Source organism: Cervus canadensis, chromosome 8, assembly GCF_019320065.1.
Source record: "Cervus canadensis isolate Bull #8, Minnesota chromosome 8, ASM1932006v1, whole genome shotgun sequence".
Lineage (NCBI taxonomy): Eukaryota > Metazoa > Chordata > Mammalia > Artiodactyla > Cervidae > Cervus > Cervus canadensis.
Genome location: NC_057393.1, coordinates 8,603,440 through 8,631,286, shown reverse-complemented (window position 1 = coordinate 8,631,286; position 27,847 = coordinate 8,603,440).

The following is a 27,847-nucleotide window of genomic DNA, read 5'->3' as shown; positions in this document are numbered from 1 at the left end:
CCACTGCAGCCAGCCCAGTCCTTCAGCAGAGGTCTGGCTCCGCAAGACACCTGACCATGTTTCCTGGAGCTAGACAGAGCCCCCAGGCCTCCCATTTGAGGAAGAAGGAGCAGATGTACACCCACCACGTGAAGCAGGCTCGGTGCGGACTCCAGGGGGGAGGCTCCGGCCGCCTCCAGGGGGCACTCCAGGCTGCACTGTGCCTTGTCCTTGGGTCTCCCTGAGAGTCAGCGGCTCAAACCCTCTCCCCTGAGGACCAGGGAGCAGCAGCGTGGAGGGCGCCTGAGCGAATGTGATTCCCAGGAGCCCACTTGCATCTTATTCTACCCTGGGCTTCCTGTCACCTGTTGGAAGAGTCACCACCTCCAGGAAGCCCACTCTGATTCCCTCGCTCCTTTGAGGTAAGAAAGAACATTTGAGTCCTCTGGGTGCCCCTTACCTGGCTCAAGCCTGGAACAGACCCCGGGACTAAGAGATGAATGAGTGAATTACAGCTGTGAGTGCAGCCTCACATCACCTGCTGCCTCCCACTCACACACATGCCCTTGTCTCTATGCGAATCCTTTTCCGGTATAAAAAGGATTATGTGCTATGATTCATTTCACCACTTACTTTCTTCTTTAAACCTCTTGACCTAGCCCTTGCCTTCAGCCCCAGCCCAGCAAACCTCTCTCCACGATTAGGTCCCTTTTTCAGCTCCTGCCCTGCCCCTGTCTGCAGCTTGACCCCCCACCCCCACAGCCCAAGCATGAAGGGCTCCACTCTGTTCTCTCCACATCACGCTCTTTAACACCTGCTGACTCCTCCCTTCATCTCTCTGGGGAGCTCCTGCTCATCCTTCAGGGAGAGCTGCAGTGTCACCTCCTCTGTGAAGCCTCCGGGATTCCTCCAGGACCAGGGGCAGGCAGAAATTTCAGGGCTGTGCCCATGTAGGAAGCAGATGAGGTGTCCTAGGAGCCTCCTGGCCTGGATGGAGAGGCTACCTTCATTCAGTACCAAGTTCAGAAAGAACTGCTAAGATTCTAGGGCACCCTCCAAGCCACCAAGGAGAGAGTACAGAGCCTGGCATGTTATTTAGTCAGAAAAGAGAAGGGAGACCCCGATTCATGGACCCAAACACCAGCAGGGCATTTAGGATGCAACATGAGTGGACATTTGTGGAAAACCCACTGCAGGTTTCAAAATTGGGAAAGGAGTATGATAAGGCTGTGTATTGTTATCCTACTTATTTAGCTTGTATGCAGAGTACATCATGCGAAATGTTGGGCTGGATGAATCACAAGCTGGAATCAAGATTGCCAGGAGAAATACCAACAACTTGAGATATGCAGATAATACCAGTCTATTGGCAGAAAGTGAAGAGGAACTAGAGAGCCTCTTGAGGAAGGTGAAAGAGGAGAGTGAAAAAGCTGGCTTAAAACTCACATTCAAAAAACTAAGATCATGGCATCTGGACCAACCATTGCATGGCAAACAGAAGGGGGAAAAGTGGAAGCAGTGATAGATTTTATTTTCTTTGGCTTCAAAGTCACTGCAGATGGTGACTGCAGCCATGAAATTAAAGGACACTTGCTTCTTGGATGGAAAGCTATGACAAACTTAGACATCACTTTGCTGACAAAGGTATAGTTGATACAATGTTTTTTCCAGTAGTCATGTACAGATATATGCGGGTTGAACCATAAAGAAGGCAGAGTACGGAAGACTTCAAATTGTGATGCCGGAGAAGACTGTTGAGAGTCCCTAGGACTGCAAGGAGATTCAACCAGTCAATCCTAAAGGAAACCAGTCCTGAATATTCACTGGAAGGACTGATGCTGAAGCTGAAGCTCCAATCCTTTGGCCACCTGAAGAGCCGACTCATTGGAAAAGACCCTGATGCTGGGAAAGACTGAGGGCAGGAGGAGAAGAAGGTGGCAGAGGATGAGATGGCTGGATGGCATCACCAACTCAGTGGACATGAATTTGAGTAAACTCTGGGAGACAGTGGAGGGCAGAGGAGCCTGGCATGCTGCAGTCCATGGGGTGGCAAAGATTCAGACACAACTTATCAACTGAACAACACCACCAACACTGCAGGTTACTGTTGGGTCCCAGGCCCTTAGCAAACAGCAGGGAACAGAACTTGCCTCCACCCATGTACTATCTCATCAGGTCAGCTGAGGGGGCAGACCAGAGATGACGAGGAAAGGGAAGCCTAGAGAAGCTTTCGCTGCCCCGCAGCCACTGTGCAGTGGGCATGGATGGGACACTCTGAGTGCTTACCTCTGCCTAGTCCTGGAGGCTCATCCTACCTACGGCAGCATCCGCCACTTGTGGACCATTGCATCTTGGGAGCAAAGAGAACCAAGGAAGCCAGAGATGACTTTTTAATTTATGCTGTGGTTTGGACTGGAAAGTCTAGGGTAGAGAAACTTTGGGAAAAAATGAGTTCTATTTTAGATGGTCCAGGAGATCTTCCCATTTAAAAGAAACATGTGGTGAATCCTTTTCTAAAGCAAATATGTCCCAATTTATCTGTTTGTTAGCTGGGCTGTTTTGTGCCTTGATTTGAGTAATTACTTATTGCACAATCCACATAGCAGCAATCTCTTTTGTCTGGCCTGTTTGTTTCCCTTGAATTTGTAGAGGGCAGTTTGCACAGACGTTTCCAATTGTTCTGCAGTGGAATTTTTCAACCTTCCCTTTGTAATTTCTTCCAGAGCCTCAATGTTAGAGAAAACTCTGCAAAAGTCATAAATATTTACTTAATTTACTACTTTTTCTATCATTCAATTTCTATATTTGACTTCAGTTTTTGAAACCTGTGTTTGAGATGTGAATCTAGACATCTATTTGTTTTTATCAGATTGAGAATCAGTGATCTCAATTGTTTTGAGCACCTGTTTCACCATCAGTTATTTGACCTTATCCTTTTCAATCTCCTCCATCATTCCCGCTCCTCTCCCAGAGTTTATGTGATCCTCTGGTGAGTTGTCCATGCATCTACACATGTGTGCTTTTACACTGTATTCCTGTATGAATAAGCCTGTGTTACATGTCTCATTCCTGTCATGCTTTCTCCACTTCACACTGTGTCTTGGAGGCCCTTCCATGCTGCACAAGGAGGCCCACTCCACTTACTAACGATCACACAATAGTCCTTAGGATAAATGTAACTTATTTTATAGAACCAGCTCCTGTTTATGAACACTTAGGTTGTTTCCAGTTTCTTAAAGGGCTTCCCTGATGGCTCAGATAGTGAAGAATCCACCTGCAATGCAGGAGACCTGGGTTCGATCCCTGGGTTGGGATGATCCCCTGGAGAAGGGAATGGCAGCCCGCTCTAGTATTCTTGCCTGGGAAATCCCATGGACAGAAAAGCCTGGTGGGCTCAATCCATGAGGCCACAAGAGGTCAGACACAACTGAGCTATTAACACTTTCCGGTTTCCAGTTTCTCATTATAGTAAACAATGAAACAATGAACGTCTTTGGTGCATAAATCTTTGAAGACTTGTAGATCATTCTCTTTTGGATAGATTCCTAGAAGTTGAATGTTAGCTCTGGAGATTTGATATCTATACTATCAAATGATCTTCAAAAGCCCCTCATCCACTTGCACTTCCACGACAGTACACAGACATTCTTATTTCCCTGCATACGTACTAACACTTGATGTTATCTTTCTTTGCAGTTCTTGACTGTATGACATGAAAATAACCTCTCATTGTTGTTTAACATGCATTTCTTTTTTACCATGGACCATGCGCATCTTCACATGGACGACAGAGGATGAGATGGCTGGACGGCATCACTGACTCAAAGGACATGAGTTTGAGTAAGCTCCGGGAGTTGGTGATGGACAGGAAAGCCTGGCGTGCTGCAGTGCATGGGGTCTCCAAGAGTCTGACACGACTGAGCAACTGAACTGAACTGACTGACGTGCATCTTCTCCTGTGGAAAATTCCCCTGTTGAGTAAATAGACAGAAACAAATGGAACATCACCCAGGTTCTCAGTAGATGCGGGGCATGGTGAGCCTGATAAGGAGGAGAGAGCAGAGCTGTTTCCCTGGAGGAGGAGCTGGTGAAGCAGCAAGCAACCTTTCGTCCAACCTTTCCTCTGACCTCTGCGGCAGAGCTGAGCGGAGCTCACAGGGTGTGGGCGACAGGACAGGTGGGACCAGCCAAGCAGCACTTCTCAGGACCGCTGTCTAAGACGGCACAAGTTGTACCTGGACCACAGGTACCCTACCACGGGGTGTAGGTGGGGCCAGGCACCAGCCGGAAACCCAGGCGCTCTCGGTTCTAGGCTGAATGTGTGCAATTCATCTGTCTGCAAGAGCGCCTGTCTAATTCACACAAGGGCTCCAGAGGTTAACCTGGCTGCATCGGCCTTTGGAGGCCCACGTGGTCAGGGAGCAGGTGGGGATGCGGGCTGCAGGGCCAGGGGACCTTTGAGACTGCCTCTCACCCCCGCCACCCCAGCCACACCTTCAGAGGATGCTGAGGCACCCACGTTGCAGCACACACCTTCCCCACTCAGACCCAAGCCTCCTTCTTTCCAGTGCTGGGACGGTGGTTCGAAGTACGAGAAATACAGAAGTTGGCCAGGCTTGAACAATGTGGCAGATGAATAACTCAAACCACTAATCACCCGGGCACTACAAGCCTGGGCTCTCATCTGGCCTTGAACTTCAACAGACCCTTTTATGCCCTGCAGCAATGAGTAGCTTTATAGATTTCCTGACTTGAGACTCCAGCATTTCTCAGGGGCAAGAAATGCTGTAAAGGAACTCCTTCCTTTTGAGGACTTCAGAGAAGTTCCAATATGGTATCCCATTAGCCTTTATTTATTTTCCGAATATAAGGAGTTAAACTAAGAATGAATCAAGTCGCTGTAAGTATGTAACAAGGGATCCACAAAGATGATTGTTTGGGACATTCAGATTATTGGTGGCTTAGGGCCACATGGAGGGCTTCCCAGCTGTGGTAAACAATCTGCTTGTCAATCCAGGAGACAGTGAGAGAAAGCAGGTTCCATCCTTGGGTGGGGAAGATCCCCTGGAGGAGGGCATCACAACCCACTCCAGTATTCCTGTCTGGAGAATCTCATGGACAGAGGAGCCAGGTGGGATACAGTCCATGGGGTCACAAAGAATTGGACACGACCAAAGCGACTTAGCACGCATGCACACAGGGCCACGTGGAATGATGCCATGAGAGAGATAATTTTGTTATGACATTTCATCAACACCACTGTTTCATAATGGAAAAGTGTAAATAATCTGGCTCTCTTAAAAACTTAGGAACAGAATGCTAAGGGCTTGTAGTTTCTCCAAATTTACAATATTACTGTACAAATAGTCAAGGGATGAACTGAGAATATCCTAGGGGAGTAATCAGCTGGCAGAAGAGATGGCATGATTATCAGAACTTGGAGCTGGGTGGGTCAGCCTTCAGACGTGCATTCATCACCAACACACTGAAAATGGAGGCCCAGAGAGAAGAGGTACATTGCTCATGAATCTTTAGCCTCATGAGATCAGAACCCAGACCCGAGCCAGGCCTGTCTGACTCCTTTCTCGAAGCTGGACTATCACCCCCCACTTCCACCCCATCCGTGGCCTCCAGCTCGGCTGTCCTGGTGGCCGTCCGTGGTCCAGCCTCAGCACCAGCCCTTCTGCCTGGAATGGCACCCACAACCTGCCAGGAGGAGGCTGGCGTGCCCTTTGGCAGAGGGTAAAGCCAGTCATCCTTCACTGTCTTTCACTGGCCGGCATCCACACACACTTCCCTTGCCCCAGCAGATATGGCCAGACACAGCCCCATCAGTGGGAAGTAGAGGGATCCAACCAGGGCTTTGATGGTGGGATGGGAGTGTAGACCTAGGCTCCCAGCTTCCCCGACAGGCCCTCAGCTGGGGACCAGGAGGACCATTTTCCAAGCGCCAGCAAATCTTTTGTGCTTCCCCGACCAGTGCTTCCAGGAACAGTCTGTCAAAATAAATTGTATATTGTGGATTGTGGGGGGGACGGGGGGACCAGCTGTTACCAAAATGCCTGGGCTAATTTTAAATCTATTCATTATGCATGATTAATTACCAAAGCCCTGAGAGGGAGATGTGAACATAGCTCCTATAGCTTGTCAAAGTCACTCCGAGGATGTAGGGGGTCCTCCTTTTGTTGTTGTTTTTGTTGTAAATATTTCAGTCTTCGGGGAGGCTTAGATTTGTGTTTAGATTTTTTTGAAATATGGTTGATTTACAAGGATAGACTTAGATTTTATAAAAGTTGAATGGGACAGCATTTGTGCATACCCTAAACCCTGTTTCCCCTGTTATTAGCATCTTACCTTATTGTGGTACATTAATGTGTCACAGGTAATGAACCAACGTTTTAAACTAAAGTGCATATTTGACTCAGGTTTCCTTCGTCTTTAGCTAATCTCCCATTTCTCTGTTCCAGGATCCCAGCCAGGATCCCACCTCACCTTGCTGTCTTGTCTCCTTAGGCGTCTCTTGGTTCTGACAATACCTCAGACTCCCTGTGTTGTCAATGACCTTGACAGTCTTGACGGGTACCAGTCAGGTGTTTTGCAAAATGTGCCTCTATTGGAATCTGTCTGATACTTTCCCCACTGGCGCTGTGGGTTTTGGGAAGGAAAACCACAGAGGTAAGGTGCTATTTTCATCACATTGTATCAAGGGTACATACTATCACTGTGAGTTATCATCGTTGAGGTTAATTTTAACCATCTGCCTAACCGTGTTCATAACTGCCTACTCTGTGTTCCTAAGATTTCTCCACTGAAAAGTTACTCTTTTTTTCTGCTCTACTTGCCTCCCATATTCTCTTCTTTGAAATAAAATCACTGCGTGAAGCCCACATCAATTCTTTGAAATTCTTCTACATAGGAGGGTTTATCTCCTTTTGTTTATTCATTCATCTAGTTATCAGTATGGACTCATACTTATTTTATACATTGGGTTATAATGGGTATAAAATACTACCATATTTGTTTTTTGTTCAATTTGGGAGCTCTTTCAGTTGATTCCTGTGGGTCTTTGACATAGCCTTACCACTTTCTATGTGTGTGTGTCTGTGTGTGTGTGTGTGTGTACGCATGCACACATGTGTTAGCACCGCCATACTTTCTGGTATAAGACACTGTGTGTTTATCTTGCATATGTCCTTCTTCAGTCCTAGAGTCAGTCAGCTCTCCACGGAGCCCTGGTTCCTTTCGTTGGAGAAGGGTATTAGACACCAAGATCTGGGTGCTAGATATGCACACTGCTACTGGAAGGACAACTTAAATTGGGGGAGTGTCATCATCTGTGACGTGGAGGCCCCCAGGGCTTGCTGGTCTCCCATTCACATCACTCATATGATGACCTAACTGTTTCAAATCAGAGACTCAATTTCCCAAGGCAGAGGCTAATTCCCAGGCTAAGTCAGTCTCCTGGAAATAGGGTGTTTCCCTGAGCCTAGGCTTGAGTGGTCTGAAAGAGAGGCCCCCTAGGAGATCTCCATGCCCTTTTCTCCAGATAGGAAAACTGAGTCTACGGAATAACAGTGTCTTCGTCAAGACCTCAGAACGAGCTCACAAAGCTGGGCCCATGGGTAGACAGTCTCCAGATTCTTCCATGGACCCTTCCTCCAAGCCTGGCATTCGTCCATCACCACCAGCACCCCAGGCTGTGTCATGGCTGGACAGTGACCGATGCCATTTCCCTCAAGGAAAATGTTCCTGGAAGTCGTGAAGCTCTTCCAGCCCCATGTTCTAACCTGGGAACTCCGTGTGGGGTGCATCTTCTCCAGCTCACAGCCTTTCTGCTCAGTCTATGTGTCCTTATAGAGAAAACGCTACTTGGAGAATTTCTCCTCTCTCAACACCCATCTATCCTTTTCCCAAGGGACAGAACCGCCCCCCATTGTCACTCTTGTCCCATGGGCAGAGCTCCAATGTGATTGAAACTCACAGATGATGACACTCCCCCAATTTACGGTGTCCCTCCAATAGCAGTGTGCATATCTAGCACCCAGATCTTGGTTTCTAATACCCTTCTCCAATAAAAGGAACTGGGGCTCCTTGGAGAACTGACTGATTCTAGGACTGAAGAAGGACATATGCAAGATAAACCCACAGCATCTTATACCAGAAAGTTCCAACTTACCCACCTTCTTGCCACCTTACCCCCAGAGTTGTCTTTCTCAGGAAGTGGTGGCCTCAATCAGAAGCCACTTGCTGCAGCCACTTGACTTAAAACTGCCTTTAGGGCTTCCATGATGGCTCAGTGGTAAAGAATCCACCTGCCAATGCAGGAGACATGGGTTCAATCCCTGGTCCGGGAAGATTCCACATGCTGCAGGGTAACTGGGCCCGTGTGCCAAGGCTGCTGAGCCTGTACTCGAGAACCCAGGAGCCACAACTGCTGAGCCCACATGCAACTAGAGTAGCCCCCCACTCACTGCAACTAGACAAAAGCCTGCCCAGGAACCAAGACCCTGCACAGCCAAAAATAAAACGAATAAATACTTAAAAAAAAAACTACCTCTAACCTCCAGGCTTGACTTGTCTCCTCCCTTAAGCAGAAGCCAGCTCTCTTCTTCCTATTTCTTTCTAGGGGAATCCTTTCCTCCTCACATTTCATTCCGATCCCATCCTCCACTGCACGTGGCGTTTATTCCTGCATCTCCTCTTCTCACCTGCACCACCTCCACAATGGGGACACGGTGCCTGCCACTCAGAGTGACCTCCCCTCCATCTGACTGCCTGGGACACTTTTATGAAGACAGGCACAGGCTGCCAGGGTTAACTTCAGATCATTCACTTTATAGATGACCCGTGTGGGGCTCAGAGAAGCAAAGAGGCTGACTCAAGGCTCACAGGTCTTTGCAGATGAACCAAAATCGTCTATCTCAGATGTTCTATCATGAAATGATCTATCCATCTATCTACCTATATATCTAGTTTGATCTATTTATTGATCCAATCATCTACTGATTTAAAATCCTCACAGTAGATTTTGCTGTCTCCTAGGGTGGAAGTCCACTTGTAAGCAGGCAGGGATGTTTCTTTAGCTCTGGCAGGGTTATAAGAGTCCCTGTGCCCAAGGAGACAGGGGCCCTGAGGAAGGAAGGCTGCTCTTACACGCCACCCGCCCTCAGCCACCTTCAGCACCATCGCTGGGCTCAGGTCAGATGTCAAAATGTCCCTTTTCCGGAAGCCGCTGGAGGCTGTGGGGAACTTGTTAGAAGAGAGAGGATGCTCAGTTTCCGGGCCTGGATATCTAAGAACTGGCACAAAGTGACTCTGAGGAAGGCTTTGGAAAGCCACTTCATTCATCCTGCTAGGAACACAGACTCCTGGCCTCTCCTCAGTTCTGGTTTTGTAGGTTTGGGATGGGATCTCATCCAGGGGGTTCTAAGACCCAGCATATTTGTAAACCTTTGTGATGGGCTGTTTTGACCTCAGGAGAATCTGCAAGGGACAGTCAAGCCTAGTGAAAATCAGGGCTGATAAAACCGCCTCCCCTGGGGGCTGGGCTGCAGGGAGAGCTTGGGCCTTGGGTACCGGGTACCACACAGCCCTGGCTTCTGTCATCCGTGCCCCTCACTCACCAGAATCCAGGGAGCCAGAGTCTCTGCTCCTAAGCAACTCCGGCTCCTGAAACTCTGGAGCTAATATGTGCAAATTACTTTGGGGAATGTCCATTGCCCAAATCCAATTTTAATACCACGATGTTGCTAAGAGCACTTGCCACTGCGAATGAGCTAATGCAAGACTGACGTTTACAAAAATCTTTACAGAAAAGCTAAATGGCCTGGGCGGGTTTGAGGTGGGGAGATGTTACCCAGTTTGCAAATTTCCTTCCTGCTTTCCTTTCCTTCTTGTTTATTCCTCCTTCCCCTCTCCCTACCCCCAACCCCCTGCATCCCCTGCCCTCCTTTTTTTTTTTTTTCTCTTTTACTTCCGCATCCTGAGAACATTTTAATTTTGGAAAGAAATGCTATGTATGCCAAAGTTATGTGATATGTGGAAGTGTGGAGTGTGGGAGGGGAGGATCGGAGGAAGTATATAAACACCTACCAAAGCAAGGAATTAGCTTTGAAGAAGATTCTAGAAAAACAATAAGCTAAGCAGTGGTCTTCGCCATCATCCTAGAGGCAGCCCCTCAAGTGTCAGAATACTGAGAGATGCAATGACTTTCTTGGATCCTGGGGGTCCGCCTTCGTCCCAGGGAAGGTCAGGGCGAGCATGAGAATAAAGTGTGTTCCTTTTAGTTGGAGACAGTTGATTTACAATATTGTGCTGGTTTCAGGTGTACTGTATAGTAGTTTGGTATTTTTGTAGATTATATTCCATTAGAGGTTATTACCAGATAATGGGTATAATTCCCTGCGCTGTACAGTATATCCTTGTTGTTTATCTATTTTACAGGCTTCTCTGGTGGCTCAGACAGTAAAGAATCTGCCTGCCTCGCAGGAGACCCAGGTTCGATCCCTGGGTCAGGAAGATCCCCTGGAGAAGGACATGGCAACCCATCCCAGTATTCTGGCCTGGAGAATCCCATGGACAGAGGAACCTGGCGGGCTATAGTCCACGTGGTTGCAAAGAGCTGGACGTGACTGAAGCGACTCAGCATGCATGCACACACACAAACGATATCTGTCCATCCTATATTTCCCGCTTGTCCCTCCCACCTTCTCTCGCCCATTTGGTAAACCCAAGTTTGGTCTCAATATCTGTGAGTTATTCTTGATTTGTAAATGCATTTTTCTGGCTCCCCACAAAGCAGTTCAATCAAATGTCACTGTGCTGCCCAGTCTCTCTGCTCTTGGCTGGGCTTTTTAAAACATGTGACTGGCAAGTCCTAATCTGAACATTTGGATTGCATGGGGAGAAATAGAAATCTAAGAGTGAACATGAAAAGCAATTTCCCAAATAAGCAGGAGCACCTTAGTTCTTGAGTCTAGAATGGCAGTTGATGGGTTTGTCCAAAGGCTGCCTTGGAGAGGAGCATTGGCTTGGCATGGTGTCAGGTGGGATGGTTTACAGAAAGAAACAGGAGTGTTGGCTAGTCAAGCAGAAGTCCATTAAAAGAGCACCTATTCCATCTGAGAATTCCCACATAACAGCTCTCCTCCTCGTGTGCTGTCTTCTTGAGCTGCACTCCCAGCCTCCCCACTGTCCACCATGCTGGGACTGAGGGCCGCTTTCTCCTAGGCCAACAACTCCACTCCCTGGCTCAGCAGACTCCCTCCCTGGGTCAGCTGTGCTTGTCATTTTAATGAAACAGTTTATAAAAACTGATGAAATAAGGGGCTTCCTGGGTGGCGCTAGTGGTAAAGAACCTGTCTGCCAATGCAGGTAGACATAAGAGATGTGAGTTCAATCCCTGGGTTAGGAAGATCCCTTGGAGGAGGGCATGGCAACCCACTCCAGTATTCTTGCCTGGAGAATCCCATGGACAGAGGATCCTGGTGGGCTACAGTCCACGGGGTGGCAAAGAGTCGGACACGACTGAAGCAAGTTAGTACACATGCATGATAAAATAAGAAAGCCTGAAAGAGAGTGGTTTCCACAAAAATGAAGTTTAATTCTTTGGAAAATCTCTTTCTATCAAGGGAAGTCACTAAAAATATCTGCAATTGAATTAGGCATGGGCGAGATGGCTTTAAAATATTGAGGAGAGTTGTCTAAGCCTAAAAATATGTGCACTTACAAGACTTTAAATTCTCACTTATTTTAAAGAAATCAAAATTGGGAATTACAGGCGATGTGTTTGGGGTAGGCTTTATATAAGAAAGAAGGCTGGAAACTCCAGGCAAAGGGCTTGGTCTCAGAAAAAAGCTCTGGGCATGCCATGAAGTTCTTGGCTAATGAATGATGTAGGTTTTAAGTTAAAATATAATAAACTGTTTAATGTGTTATTATTTTATGATGGAGGGGACTCGTAAACATCGTGATGGGTCATGTACTGCTCACAAAGGAGGTCACGTTTTCCCTGCGGCAGTGGAATGCCCCTGGAGAATTCTACGTAGGCAGTGACGTCAGTATTCGACTTCCCAGGTAGATCACTGACTTTGTACCAGGGCTGAATTGCAGGGGGTGGGGGTGCAGGGATCAGAAGAAAGAGATTAGCAAAGAGGCTAAAATCCGGGATGCGTGATGAGTCTTGAATCAAGAAAAGAGGAGATGGGAAGAACAGGACAGAACAGGGAAATATTTGGGAGGTAGAACAGACAGGATGAGGTGATTGGATCTAGGCAGTTGTGGTCTGGGTGACTGGAGATGCCTCTGATTCATTCTTGGGAGAGATTCCTCTGCACTGACAAGGACCAGGAAAAAATTTGATTGAAGCGAGACAGGAGTTGGCACATGCTCTGTGCTATGTCTCAAATGAACTTCCTCTTCCTGTCTGTCTTCCCAGGACCAGCATGTCCTTCCAGATCCACAAGGAAGTGTCCAGTTCTTGAAGCCCCATCCCAAAGGGAACTGATCCGCTAGATGGATCAGCAGCCCTGCTCTATCTCAAGCTCTTATATTAAAGCACTGAACTTACTACCTTGAATCCTAGAGTACCTGGTTTGTTCATCTCTCTTTCCCACTAAATAGTGAGTTTGAAACCAGAGGCAACACCTTCCTCAACTTCATGCCCTTGATTCATAGCCCAATGTCAAGCATGTTCTGACACCTCAGTTATGATCAGTCATAAACTAATCAGCAGTTGTCATCTCCCCAGTGATTATTTGAAGTATATTGGTTTCTCCATCCACTCTACACATTGCCATAGCTGTCTCTGCTGATAGCAATTTTCTTTGTGTGTGTGTGTGTGTGTGTGTAATAAAGTTTTATTAAAGTATAAAGGAGATAGAGAAAGCTTCTGACATAGGCATCAGAAGGGGGCAAAAGAGTACCCCTTTGCTAGTGTTAGCAATGGAGTTATATACTCTCCAATGAATCCAAAGAATGTCTGGAGGTTGCAAAGACCTCACCAGACCTACTCCCATAATTTACATTTTAAGATAACAGAGTTGGCTAGAAGGTTTAATCCAAAGATTGTCCTCAGGCAGGATACATCCTTTTAAAGGCCAGACCTACTCCCATAATTTACATTTTAAAATAACAGAATTAGCCAGAGAGTTTGATCCAAAGACTGTCCTCAGGCAGGATACATTATTGTTATATAATCCTAAGGAATGTAGAAGAGAAAAAAAGTTTGTCCTTTCTTCCTCCTTGAATATCCCAGACCTCTCTTTCCTTGGGGACCCCTAGACTTCTTATCAACCTGCCTAGGAAATGACTCTCTCATCCCCCCTTTTCTTTTAGGAGAATTATGTTGCCTAGGGAAAAGGGGCGTCGTTCTCATTCCATAACTGCTTCGGGCTGACAAGGGGAGTTGTCCCTAAATTGGTGAGGCAACATATTCTCCTAATCCTCATAGTGAGGATGTCTGATCCAGAGGCTCCAAGTAATAGTTGGAGGAGGCTGTGGCACTCATAGGAGCTCGGACAACTATTTGTAAATTAAAAGCTTTTAGACGGTTAGAAAACCCCATTATACAGTTACAGATGTAAGGCAAAATAGTCATTAAACCAAGTTAAAATCAAAATGAAAAGTCACATTATGTCCATAGTTACATCAGTCCATCTTAAGGTTGTTAGATGTCATCAGACGAAGAAAAGGCATCACATGTGATTGTTGTCGAAGGTATTCGCAGGCCTGGAGAAAGTCTTTTCCTTGAAGTGGAGATGTCCACCACGGGAAGCCTTCCACTGATGAAGTGGGGAGTGCTCCGCAGACCCAGCAGTTAGACTGATTGTGGAATGCAGTGTAGGAGTGAGCCCAGGACAGGAAGGCATTGTCTTGAGGATCAAACGGCAGACTGAGGATTTCTGGAGTCAGCAGAAGTAGGCTCACATAGATTATCAGGCCCATCTTGTCCTGAAGGATCCTGACATCAAAAATCTGTCAGTTCTACCCTACCTCCTACATCCAAAAAGGATATGATACAATGACATCGATGGTATATAAAACACAAATAATAAGAGCGTTGTTGTTCAGTCGCTAAGTCACGTCTGACTCTTTGCAACCACACGGACTGCAGCACGCTGGGTTTTCCTCCTTCACGTTCTCCTGGAGCTTGCTCAAACTCATGTCCATGAGTCGGTGATGCCATACAACCATCTCATCCTCTGTCGTCCCTTTCTCCTCCAGCTTTCAATCGTTCCCAGCATCAGGGTCTTTTCAAATGAGTCAGTTCTTCGAATAAGGTGGCCAAAGTATTGGAGTTTCAGCTTCAGCACCAGTCCTTCCAATGAATATTCAGGGTTGATTTCCTTTAGGATGGACTGGTTTGATCTCCTTGCTGTCCAAGGGACACTCAAGAATATTCTCAGAGCGTTAAATCTGTGCAAACAATTTATAGAGATTAAAAGATAATACAAAGTTATCAGAACCTAAGATTATTCTTATTTAGCATTGAATTTGTTCTTTAGATTCCTGACTCTCCAATGCTAAAAAGGAAACTATGTAAGCAATTTTTCAAAATCATGCCCAACAGTTCCATAGGATGCCAACAGGCCATGTTGGTGGGAGAGGGAAGACCAGAGGGTGCCCTGGGGGTTCTGTTCCCAAATTAGTTTAAAAAGTTAAAGATATTCTTTTTATTAGAAAACTTCTTGAGGCTTGAATATGTCCAGGCAACATCCTGAATCTCTCGGTGCCAGGTATAGGGGGTGGTAGGGGGAGAATTTAACCCTTCATCTTGGCACTTAACTAAATCTCCCAAAATGTTGCCCCGTGGAACCCCAGTCTGGGGAATATTGGTTGAATGCAGACAGGAAGACTGCAGTGTCAGGAGAGGTGGCTACAGTCTAATCACTAAGAGCCCTCAGGCAGATGAGCTGCTGTTCCATAAGCATGGGCTGGTTAGAAAATTTCCCCTTCTGTTCTGTGCAGTCTTCATCCCTCCATTTTATTTAAGGTGTGGTATTTAAATGCAGTAAAAATCCCCCTCCCCTCTCATGTTCATTTCTGCCAATTTGGACAAATGTATGCAGTTGTGTAACTACCATTACAACCAAGGTACAGAACCTACTCAATCCTCAATTTCCTTGTATCCCTTTAGAGTCCAGCCTCCCCCCAAACCCCTTGTCCCTGGAAACCACTGATCTGTTTTCTGTCTCTGCAGCTTTGCCTTTCTAGAATGTCATATAAATGGAGTCAGGCAGCATGGAGCCTTTTGAGTAGTGTAATATTTATGAGTTCACATAAGTTTTGCTCCTCAATGGCTCATTGCTTTTACTGCAAGCAGGGAGGGACCATGTCCATTGGTTATCTGTCCACCAGTTGAAGGGCCTGTGGACTGTTTTTGGCGATTACTAAGAAAATTCCTATAAACATTAGTGCGGTGTGCCCAGTCGTTTCCGTCACGTCCGGCTCTTTGTGAGCCCTTGGACTGTAGCCCACCAGACTCCTCTGTCCATGGGATTCTCCAGCCAAGAATACAGGAGTGGGTTGTCATGCCCTCCTCCAGGGGATCTTCCTGACCCAGGGGTCGAACTCACATTTCCTGAGTCTTCTGCATTGCAAGTGGATTTTATTTTAAACTGAGCCACCAGGGAAACCCATAAACATCAGTACATAGGTTCTTAATTTTTTGTGAACACAAGTTTCAAATCATTTGGGTAAATACCTAGGAGTGAGAATGCGTGGGAATGCTGAGTCAGAGGGTGAACGTATGTTAACTCCAGACGAAACTATCACACTCTTCTTCCAGGGTTTTAAGCTTCTGTTCCTTAGGAGAGCTGGGGGCGCAGGGTGGTCTTTCTGCCCATCCTCCTGCTGTCCCCTCCCTCAGGGAGCCCCACCAAGGAGACTTTTGAAGGTCTCTGGCCCCTAGTCTCTTGTGTGAGCAACAGAGGAGGTTTTGGGGGGACACTCGACCAGGGAACGAATCCCCCTTGGGTCTGTGTGCCCTCCCTGGTCTTCTATGATTCCTTATTTACCTACTCAGCCTTTAGCAACTTCCTAACATGTTAGCTGAATTCTCCTCAATGGTATCCAATCATGCAGGTGCTCAGAGTGCTGCCTGAACTTGGAGGTACCCACCTGACCTCAGATGTCTGGTTAGTTGGTTGCCCTGTGACCAGGGCTCGCTGGTGGGTTTAGGAAGAGATGTGACCCTGTAGACTACCTAACTCCTAAGGGTGGGAGTGAGGCTTTTTCCAGCTCTCTCCATCCTCTACAGAAGCTGGAAGTCCTGCAGGTGAACATTTAACCACGTGAACTTAAACCCTGGTGTACCTTTCTCCTCTGTCTCAGGGGTACTCAGAGAAAGAACAGGTGACATCTGCTGGAAGATGACTATGTTCATTTGGTCAGTCTTCATTGACCCCTACTTTGAGCCAGGCGCCGAGCTGGGACTGGAGATTAAATCGTGAATTAAGAGGGCTTACTTGCTCCCAAGTAGCTTAGTCTAGTAGTGAGGCAGATGCATAGGTCAGCGAGGACAGAGTGCTGCAGGGAATGTGGTCCAGGGGGTAGGAAGTGGGAGGTGTCCAGGGAAGCTTCCCAGGGAGAGTGATGTCTGAGGCCAACGTGAACCTGGCCAGGGGGCACAGGGTGGGCTGTCTCAGTGGCGAGTGCGGTTCATGTGGCTGGAGCGTGGACATGGCCTACCAGGGGATAGGAGAGAGTTGAGTCTGGGGTGCTCGGCAGGCTGACTCATGGAGGGGTCCAGAGCGTGGCTTTGGGAGACAGCTGGGCTGTCGGGTCTGTAATCCTGGCCCTGCCGCTTAGCATCTGGGTGGCTCTGAGACCCCTTTAATGTCTCTGTTCCTCAGTTTCCCCTTCTTGGAAGTGAAGCTGTGGCAGCCCCTACATGAGACCCTTGTGAGGGGTTAGGTGTGTGATGACCGGGAAGGCACTGAGCTCTGGGCTGGGGTTATGAAGGCTCCAGGATTAGCCAGAGTCAAGCAGGAGCCAGAACCCAGAGAGGTCCAGAGAGCCCCCCTACCATGCTGGGTAGGGGTCTTGAAGGAGTGGGGAACACTGGAAGTTTTCAAGCAGGAGAGTGATGCGATTAGGTTCACCTCAGAAGATAAATCACCTGGAGAACCCTGGAGGGGTGGAGACGGAAGGATATCAGAGACTTGGAGGGCATTTGGGAGGCGGAGTTGACGGGGGTCTGAATCACGGCGGTGGCAGGCCTGGAGAGGGAAGTGGATGGATTGGAGTGGATGGAATGTGAATGGAAAGTGGGTGGAATGGACACTCCTGGTGCTTGACTTAAAGAAAACATGAGGGCAAGAGAGAAGCCAAGGAGAGCCCAATTTTCTGTCTATGGAGGATGCTGCATGCATACAGGAAGGTATAGAGATGCTCTTACTTCTCATAGCAGGCATCATGTCTTCTGAAGTTTTACATTCTCTGAGCCACATGTAGCCCCCAGAATAGAGAATGTTTTAAAAAAAATCTGTCAGCACAAGGCTTGCCTTCCCCACTGGTGAGTCATCAAGGTAAACCTAAGTGGAGATCTTGAAACATCTAGCTGGGACCTCCCTGAGCTTCTTTTAACTCATCATTAAATCCCAAAGAGAAAGGTACATGAAATGAAGGGAATTCAAGAAAGTACAATGTAGCAATAAACTTACTTCTCTGAAAAAAAAAAAAAATCTGGCACCTTGTAACCAAAAATGCAGCATTTTTCTGCATCTTGCATCTCAGCCATGATTTCAAGACATCCTCCTATTCCATGCTGTGTAAAAGATTGTCACTGCTGGGGAAACTGACAAGAAAATCATATCTTTGGAAGTTTGATAAAGCGGATATTGTCTTTCATTTTTCCCTTGAACTTAGTCAAAAAGGTTCCCCAAGACACAAAAGTCATCTTTTCTTTCCCCCTCTCCATCTCCAACACCCATTGTTCCCTCTGCCACCCACTCCAGTCAAATATTTCAGCTGTAAAATTGGCATGATTTCAAGGTCAAAAGTGGGTTCATTTTCCCTCCGGTGAAAAGTCACACACACTCATTCAATTTATAGGAGGTGATTACGATACTTTGTCCTTCAAAATGCCTTTATGGCTTATAGTAGCACCAGAAGAAAATTCCTAAACAACCTTCTTTGAAATTCATTGTGTCTGAAGAAAGATCAGGTACAGCTTTTTCCAATAAGACATTTATTCTGCTATGTCTCTTATGTTCAGCCAGGAACATTCATGAGTAAGTTGAGAAAGAGACAGATACAGAGGGAGACAGAGATGGTGACAGAGACACATAGAGGGTGCCTCTGAATGATAAAGGTGAGTGTGTTCTGCCCTGGTTTCTCGCTCCAAGTTCCAGGGCTCCTGAAAGCTTGTTTTGAGGCTGACTTTGTGTCCCACACCAGCCAGGTGCTGGAGGGAAACAAGTGTGATGGGCTGCAGGGATCCTTCAGAAAATCCTTAGCCTACTGGCAGGATGATCAGATGAAGCCTAATGCCGAAGGTGAAAGCAATAAGATGCGATCTGCATGGAGGAGCCTGGGGAGGAGGAGATAAGGGATCAACTGGGAACTCAGAGGAGCAAAGGCAGCTCTCATCTGGAGCACCAGTGATGTCCCCAGAGGTTGGTGGAAGGACTCCATTCAATTCATACAATGCCTCTGCAAAACGATGTCATCATCCAGCTTGCAGACAAAGAAAAAGCATTCTGAGAGGTTAAGCAAAGGACCCAAAGCAAGAGTCAATCTCAAGCCTGTCTTTTCCAAAGCTGTTACTTGTGGCAGGCAGAATAATGGCCTCCCAACGATGTCCACGGGCTTCTCCGGTGGCTCAGCTGGTAAAGAATCCGCCTGCAATTCAGGAGACCTGGGTTCAATGCCTGGGTTGGGAAGGTCCCCTGGAGAAGGGAAAGGCTACCCACTCTAGTATTCTGGCCTGGAGAATTCCATGGACTGTATAGTCCATGGGTTCGCAAAGAGTCAGACACAACCGAGCGACTTTCACTTTCAGAATGATGTCCACACCCTACTCTCCAGAACCTGTGAATATGTTAGGGTTCATGGCAAAGGGGATGAAGGTGGCTAATCAGCTGACTCTGAGATGGCAAGAGTCTCCTGGGTGAGCCAGGCAGACCCAATGCAGTCCGAAGGGGCCTAACAAAGGGAAGAGGGAGGCAGACGAGAGAGAACTAGAAAAATGGCAGCTGGGCAAGGCTGTGAACTGCCATCTCTGGTTTGAAGATGGAGGAAGAGGATCATGGACCGGAAGGGCAGGCGGCCTCTGGAAGCTGGGAAAAGTGAGGAAAGAGACTTTCCTCTAGGGCTTCCAGAAGGAAGACAGCCCTGCTGACGCCTTGATCTTAGCGCAGTAAGAGTCGTGTTGGACTTCTGACCTTCTGTGCTGTGAGAAAATAAAATTTGTACTATGTAAGTCACAAAATTTGTGGCAATTTACTGTAATATCAACAGAAGACCAATACATTATGCCACACCCTTCACATGAATTCTTTTTTTTTAGCATTTCGATAGACATTTCATGCCTGGAGAATCACGGAACTTGAACAACAGAGGCAGGGGAGTCAGGCTGCCTGATTCAAGTCTCTGTTCCACTCATTACTAGCTGTATTACCTTGGCATATTGTTTAAAATTTTATAAGCCTCTGGTTTTTATTCTCTGTAAAATAGAGGTGATAAAAATACCCTGGCCCACAGTAGTGTTGTGAGGGTCAAACGAGATAATGCATAAGAACGGACTTGCACGGTGCCTGCTGCAGACCAAGTACTCACCACAGTCCAGTTACCACATCTCATCATCAGCTTCTTCTCTATCACTGCATCCCCATTACGGTTGTCATTAAAGAATCTTTGTGTTGTGGGGGTGGGGGGATGGGAAGGGACAGTTGAAGCCTTACCAGAGCCCCACGTCCTGCCTCTGTAGACAGGATGGGATTGTCTCTGTGTGGCATCCTCTGACAGAGGATGTCTCTGTGTGGCATCCTCTTACTGCAATGGAGCCTCCCCTTGGGTTAAACCTGGGTCTTTTGGACCCAGGACATGCTCTGGGCTGGGTCTGGGGCACCTTGGCAAGCTCATCTTGATGCACACATCTGAGCTCTGCCCATCTGTAGCTCCTCCCCCTCCCACGCCCAGCCCCAGTGCCCCAGGGACCCAGGCCCTCCCTGGCAGCAGCCCGAGATGGGGTAAGGCAGAGATGCCTCATTCCATGAAGTGAAACTGAAGTTCAGATTCCCAGAGAGACCGTCTCTGGGGTCTTGCCAGCTTCTCCAGAGATGACACAATTGACTCCAAGTTCTTGAGCTTAGTCCCCAGCCTCTGTCCTGGAACCACCTCCCCCCCCCCACCTCTGTTCCCATCCCTCATCTCTTGGCTCAAGGCCTTATTCCAGCAGGACTCCTGGTGCTGTTCTAGCCAACTGGAGCAGAAAGGGCACCCAATTCAGCAAAAGCTAGAATTTGCAGAGAATTCCAGGAGAGGCAGTTGGGTTGCAAGGGATGGGAACCACAAGTTCAACTTAAAAAGACGTAAAGATGAGCAGGGGGCAGTCCTGTTAAGGTACCACAACTCCAAGGACAGAAAACCAGGTGCAGCTGGGTCTCTCAGATGCTGGAACCAGCATAAAGCTGCCGGGAGGCCAGTCTTCCCTATCCTCTCAGACCAAGCGTGTCCTGCCCACCATGCTCCTCACTGGACATCTGCTGTAGATCTCATCGTTACTATGATGTGATTGCTGCTAGGCCACGGACAGGATTGGATACATTAAATCACGCATTCATCCTGATACCTCTGATTCAAAGTCAATGCCAGCAGGCTCTTCCTCACCTTCCACCACCCCAGATTTGATTCTCAACTTCTTCCCCAGTGAGAACCCTGGTTCTCAAGAGTGTCACTACACGTGGTCATCTGCTTCATCCCATGATATATTCTATACATCCAATAGCAGCAATCCTAGTCCTAGTGTTACTCAGTTGTGTCCAACTCTTTGTGACCCCATAGACTGTAACCTGCCGGACTTCTCTGTCCACGGGATTCTCCAGGCAAGAATACTGAGTGAATTGCCATTTTCTTCTCCAGGGGACCTTCCCGACCCAGAGCTCAAACCTGGGTCTTCTGCATTGCAGGAGGATTCTTTACCATCTGAGCCAACAGGGAAGTCAACAGTGTCAGACTTAACCACATTCTTACCACTACCAACAACAAACCTGCTTGCTGTTCTTTTTGTCATTAGAATATATTGCAACAGGGGTGTGCATTCTGGGGACCCTCTTCAAGGCAAGGGAAGCTTTACTGCTTTAACCAACAAGGCACTGAGAGATCCAGAAAACGAGGCACTTCCCAGTCTGCCTCTGCCTTGGGTGCCTGCCACCCTTAAGCTCAAACACAGCCCTGGATGGCGTGCACACAGTGCTCCATGGTAAAGACAGGGCCAGACCCTCAGGAAGCTGGGTTAGTCAGTGACTCTATTTGACCTGGTGTTTGAAGTCAAATAGAGCTTCAAGGGTATAAGATGTTCCCTGTGGTCTAGTCTCAGGTCAGACACCTCTGGAGGCACTACAAACATGCCTGCAATAGACAGAACATATATTTTCCCAGGGGTGTCTGAGCCTGCTGCTAAGCGAGTTTCTATACATTCATTACCATCATCACGCACTCACTGGCTGGCAGCCTTGCTGAGATCCCAAGCTTGCTGGGGGCCCATTGGAAGCCTCAGGTCTGCATGGCCCTTACTCCCCACATGCCGAGCTTTCTCCGCCCTGAATGGACCTCCACTTCTGGGTTTGAATGGGCGATCACCCCATGGGGTTTGGGATGGCTTTCTATGGGCCAGATGATACTCTCCAGAAGTACAGAGGGGTCAACGCCCGGTGGGACAAGTCTGGACTCAGAAAACAGGAGCCAGGCGGGTCAGCTTCTGCCACGTTCTCCCTTCAGGGAATGTAGAGTAACTGCTAATGGGCACAGGCATGCTTTCTGGGGAGATGAAATGTTCTAAAATTAGATTGTATCGATAGCTGCACAGCTCTGAATATACAAAAACTACCAAAATGTACACTTTAAACGGGTGAATTTTGTGGTATGTGAGTCATATTTCAACAAAGCTGTCATAAGTGAAACAGTGAGATAAATATACGTTATTTTTAAAAGTATGCATATATGTATGGACACATACATAATGTAAGATGTATATAATGAAATATATGTGTGTGTACATGTTTCTGTGTGTATATATGTATATATATAAATTGTGTATATATATATAAATATATACAATTGTGTTGATTATTTGAATATGAAGAACAACATATATAGAAAGAGGTTACGGCTGTTTACTGTTTTTTGCTTCTATTCTTCCCACTTTTCTGCAGATCTTTAAGTTTTAAAAATAAAATTTGGGGGAAAGTAAACCTGCCATCATAGGACTACAGAGAGGAAACCCACTTTTTTGAGTCAGTGGTTTCTGCCCTCTTAGGACTCGGCAAAGCCATTCACTTGACTTCTAACCATTTGGGCTCTTGCCAAATGATCTCTACCCCAGCTGCCCGGCTCCACAACTCACAGTCAGAAAATTCAAGCTTTCAAAGCTGGATCCTGCAGGCCTGCCTGTCAGGGGAGCAGACTTAGTGAGGAGACCGCCCTCCTTAGAGTCACCTGGTGCACCAGCTAATCATGCGGATCCCAGGGGCTGGACCCTCTGCATTAGAACCTCTGGCCAGATGGCCACAGGTTGAACCAGCTCCTGAGACATCGTTCTGCCCATTCATGCTGCGAAGCTCTGGATGAGTGGATGGTTCAGCGTGCTTTCGCACCTTCGTTGGCTGTGGGTTTTGAGGATATGTAGCAAAGATTCTAGGTCAGCATAGACAGCTACGGGTGTGCCCGACAAATGCAAAATGCAGTCACCCCACCCCCACACCACCCCCGGAAACAGACGCTGTGGATATTCCCAGAGACACAACTGACGTCATGTAGCCGTCTTGTCAGAAAGGATTCTTCTCAACACCGTCGCCTCAGGAAGCACCGGGGTTGTCCCCCAGGTCCCAAGTGCACGCCTGTGGAACAGTAAGAACAGTGAGCTGGCAACACCCCAGGTTCTATGCCCCCGACTTTGGGGCAAGAATGGAACCTGGAAATGCTCACGGGTCACTGCATGTGTTTCCTCCCACACATCTCCCTCCTGGTGCCCGACAGCAGGGGGATGACTCAGCTGCCTGAGGCTGCCACCCACCCACAGGACACAGGTCTCAGGAGGGGCCCTGAAAAAGGATGCCTACAGGCGGCGTGCTTCCTCAACATCCTGGTGCTTGACCAGACCTATTTTTCACAACTTCTTTGTCAAGGTATTGCCCCTTCCTGCATACATACCTCTGACTGTGAATTTGATCAGTGACCCAAAATATTATCTGTGATGATCTGTAGGCCTCTGACAAGAATGGGAAAGAGTAATCTCATTAAGTCCTCTTTTTTTTTTAATGTTTAAATAAGATCCATTCAGAAGGATTTCAGGTTATGCTCCATTGAGTCGGAAGATGAATCTTGACAGGTGAGAGACATTTAAGTCCATTTACAAAGATTTGTTTACTTGCTGTTGAGATATATACATTTTTTAACAGCCAAGTAAGACCCCAAAGGGCTTCCCTGATGGCTCAGATGGTAAAGAATCTGCCTGCAATGCAGGAGACCTGGGTTCATTCCCTAGGTCGGGAAGATCCCCTGGAGGAGGAAGTGACAATCCACTCCAGGATTCTTGCCTGGAGAGTCCCATGGACAGAAGAGCCTGGTGGGCTACAGTCCACGGGGTCACAAAGAGTCGGGCACAACTGAGCAACCAACACTTTCACAAAACCCCAAACTGCTCATTGCCTGAACTCATGTTTGGGAGAATGGAGAAAGAATCTTCCCAATTAGAATGAGCAGTTTTGTCTGGATAATTTTGTGAAGTTTATTTGAGGGGGAAGATATTAAAAATCGAAGCAATTGCTAGTTTAGTGGTATCATTAGATGGCACCAATGAGTTTTTTGCCGGACTTGCCCCCTGCTCTGAATTCTGTCAGGTGACACTCTCCACTTGAGGCTTCTCCTGGTTGATTGCCCCCGGCAGGCTGGTTGTCCTGGATGACAGACCTCCAGAGGAGAGGCAGGTCTGGAGCAGAGTTCAGGGCCCTGCCCTGGCTGGAGAACGGCCAGGAAAATGATGGCTGGAGCTGCTGCGCTGAGCCTGGCTGCATCAGTGGGACCCGGGAGCTGGGGACAGAAGGAAGGCTTTCTCTTTTCCCCACCTGCCTTCTAGGGGGTGGTCAGCAGCTTGAAGAGGTGGAAAGGGGCAGTCGGGATATTTAAATGAAGTGAAATTTGGGGAAAGTTGGATCTATTCACCTAAAATCTTAGCAAAACTGTGTGAGAAGCTTCTCAAAAAAAAAATCTTTGGGGTATGTGTATAAAATCAACCTTACTAGCTACCCAGCACCTTTTTTGTTTTTTTTGTGTTTTTTTTTTGTTTTGTTTTGTTTTGTTTTTTCCTTCTTCTTTCCTTTCTTTCTTTTTCTTTTTTTTTTCCAGCACTGTAAGGCTTGCAGTATCTTAGTTCTCTGACCAGGGATCAAACCCATGCCGCTGAAGTGAAAGCACCAAGGCCTAAGCTCTGGACCACTAGGGAATTCCCTCCCCAGCACATTCTTAGTAGAGCCAACCTCATCATCAAAATCTTCTCTCCTGCTTCTTGAATCATTATCAGGGCCTGTCCTTGGCTCAGAGTGCTTCCTTTGCCTGCAATATTTGAAACTGTGATCTCTCAAACTATGTAAATTGCCAGGCCAGCTTATATGCAACTTTTCCCAGGAAACCTACCATGATTGCTCTATGGAGAAATTGTATCTTTCTCTTTTAAACTCCCATAATCAATCATTTCTATCTCTCTGTCTCTCTCTTTCTCTCAGTCAGATTTAACTGGGTGCTTGCTATTTTTATTTTTAGATCACTCTATCACAGTTTATCTCTATATAGGTTATATGTTCTCTACTAGAGTCACAGATTAGCATGCTATTTAAATAATTTGCAGTAGCTTTATAGTTAGACAGACCTGTGTTGGAATCCTGGCTTCACTATTTAGTGGCTGGACTTTGGGTAGTCTTTTACTTTATATCTCAGTCCTTTTTTCTATGAAATGGAGTGTTATGGACTGAATATTTGAATATGCCTCCCAAACTTGTGTGTTGAAACATCACGAGTGTGATGCTACTAGGAGGTGGAGGCCTTTAAGAGGTCATTAGGTTTAGATGAGGTTATAAGGATGGGGTCCCCCATGATGGGACTGATGGCCTTCTAAGAAAGGTCCAGAGAGTTAGCTCACTGTCTCACCCATGTGAAGACACAGTGAGGAAACAGTTGTCTGCAACCCAGGCAGCTGGGCCTCATCAGAAACCAGATGTGCTGGTAGCTTTATCTTGGACTCCCCAGCTTTCAGGACTGTGAGAACAAATCTCTATGATTTAAGCCACTCAGTCTGTGGTACTTTGTTATTGATATCAGAGCTGACTAATACAGGGGTCTAATAAGAGTACTGACTTCCTAGGGATTCTGTGAGGTTGAATGATGCAGGTATGCTTGTGAAGACTTAGAAGATGGAAGGGCATGTAGTAGATGAACAGGGCATACTGATCATCCTTATCAAACTGTGATCTCCTTAAAGCACAGACCACAGCTTGTTAACTCGGATTCCACCCTACAATGCAGTGCCTATCAGTGTGACTTGCTCTTAGCAGACATTCAGTGACAGCTTGCTACATCAAAGAGTGAATTATGAATTAATAATGAAACAATATCCTCATCTGCTCTTCAACTTGGCAAGTATGCTTCCTCCCCAGAAATTCCATGACTGATCCTAAATTTTTCACTGATCTTAAATTTTTCAGCTGCAAGCACATCTGGCTCCTGATACTCAAAAGAAAATGTCCTCAGTGAAGCTTCTCCTCCACATTTTCTCTGGAGAGTACTTGGACAGTGGCCCAAGGTCATTCTAAGAATTTGCAAAGACCAGGAAAGAGGAAGGAAATGCATAGTAAATGCACTCGACTCTGTTTTGAGCACTGTACATGCCAATTTCTTTATATTTGTTACTCATTTCAATCTTTAAGACAGTGTTGCTATTCCTTTTTTTTTTTTTTTTTTTTTGGATAAAGAAACTAGAGCTTCAGGAAGCTAAGCGGTTTATTTAAAGTCACACAGATAGAAAGTGGCAGAGTAGCATTTGATAATCATCGAGGTGACTCCCAAACCTTCCTCTGCCTTCAGTGTGGGTCCCCGTGTCAGTGGCAGGGCTAGCATTGGCTGCCTGATTAGCTAACCCACAATTCAGAGCTGAAGCGGCCAAACAGAGATTGAGAGGGGACCAAGCTGGTGCCTGGAATGAAGGCCAAGACTTGTTCAAATCGGCAGGCAACACGCTTGGTGAGTGGTAAGATCCTGCAGAAGTAAGGAAACAGTTATGGTGTGTGCGTGTTGGGGGTGGGGTGGGGTGGCGCGGTCGGTACCATGGACAGCTCCTCCGTGCTTCCTACTGGGAGAATGTGGGGTACCCTGGGCCGCTCCAACCCCTCCAGATAACTGTCTTAAGTGGGCTCTGATTAGAGAGACTGGTGGAAAGAAACCCAGCTCCAGTCTTCCTGGGGAGCGAATCAATCAAGTATCACTGAAGACTGACGATGTCTGTACTTTACAGCTGAGAGTGGGTGAAGGGCTTGGTTGGGCTACTTGGAAGTCAACAGGCTGATTGAGATTTTCATGGACTGGACTCTCCCCCATTGGCCTCCACTTTCTCCAGGGCGCGGACCACTCTCTGTGCAGCAACGGGTCCCAAGCAAGTGCCTCTTAGGGAAGATCTTGGCACATAGAATGTCAGGAGCTCCTGGGAAATGTCAAATTTTGATTAACAAAAGAACCTTTAAATTCCCAGACTGAAAGCTGGTATCTGGCTACAGCTCCTTAAACAGCATTCCTAAACCTCTCCCTGAAATATCCACAAAATTTAGACAAAGACGACCAGTCACAATAGCACTGAAAACTAAGATTGATACTATGTGAGCAGAGGCTAAAATCGAAGGCAGATGGAGCTCAAACAGCAAAATCTACCCAGGCTTTGCCTAATGGGATAGCAAATCACTGACAGCTACCACACTCCCATACCTCCCACCACACACAAGCCACACATACACACACCTCACACACACCACAGACAAACCACACACCCTCCTACACACAAGCCATACCCACACACATTAAACACACACTTCACACACACCCCATACTTCACACACACACATCACACACAAATACACATGAGCCTTGCACACATTTCACACAAACCATACACACACATTATACACACACCTCACTTGCACACTCTCCATATCATACACACACACTTCACACATCACACACACACCACATATCACGCTAGCCACAAACAAGGCAAGGAGGGGACTTCAGAGACTACATCACTTACGATTATTATGGAGCAAATTAGTTTGAGTTGAAATCTTCAGGCAGCAAGCTAATTCACTACTCAGCATTCAGCTAGAGCTCCAACCGGAAAGGATGTCATTTGCCCCACAATTTCTCTTGTTCTCTGAGTTGTATGTTGACAGGTGCTTGAAGTGTGCATATCAAAGTTGGCTGAAGTTAATAACTGAGGCTAAGAATTTCCAGACAGATCTAAATAACGGCAATGACTGGATTTGGGGGGTTTTCCACTGCAACTCCTTCTCTGAGCTCCATAAGGTAAGGAATTAGGCAAGACATTCCTTGAAGATACACAGAAGAAAATCAAGATGCAAGATGTGCCCCTTAACAGGGTCCCCCGGGA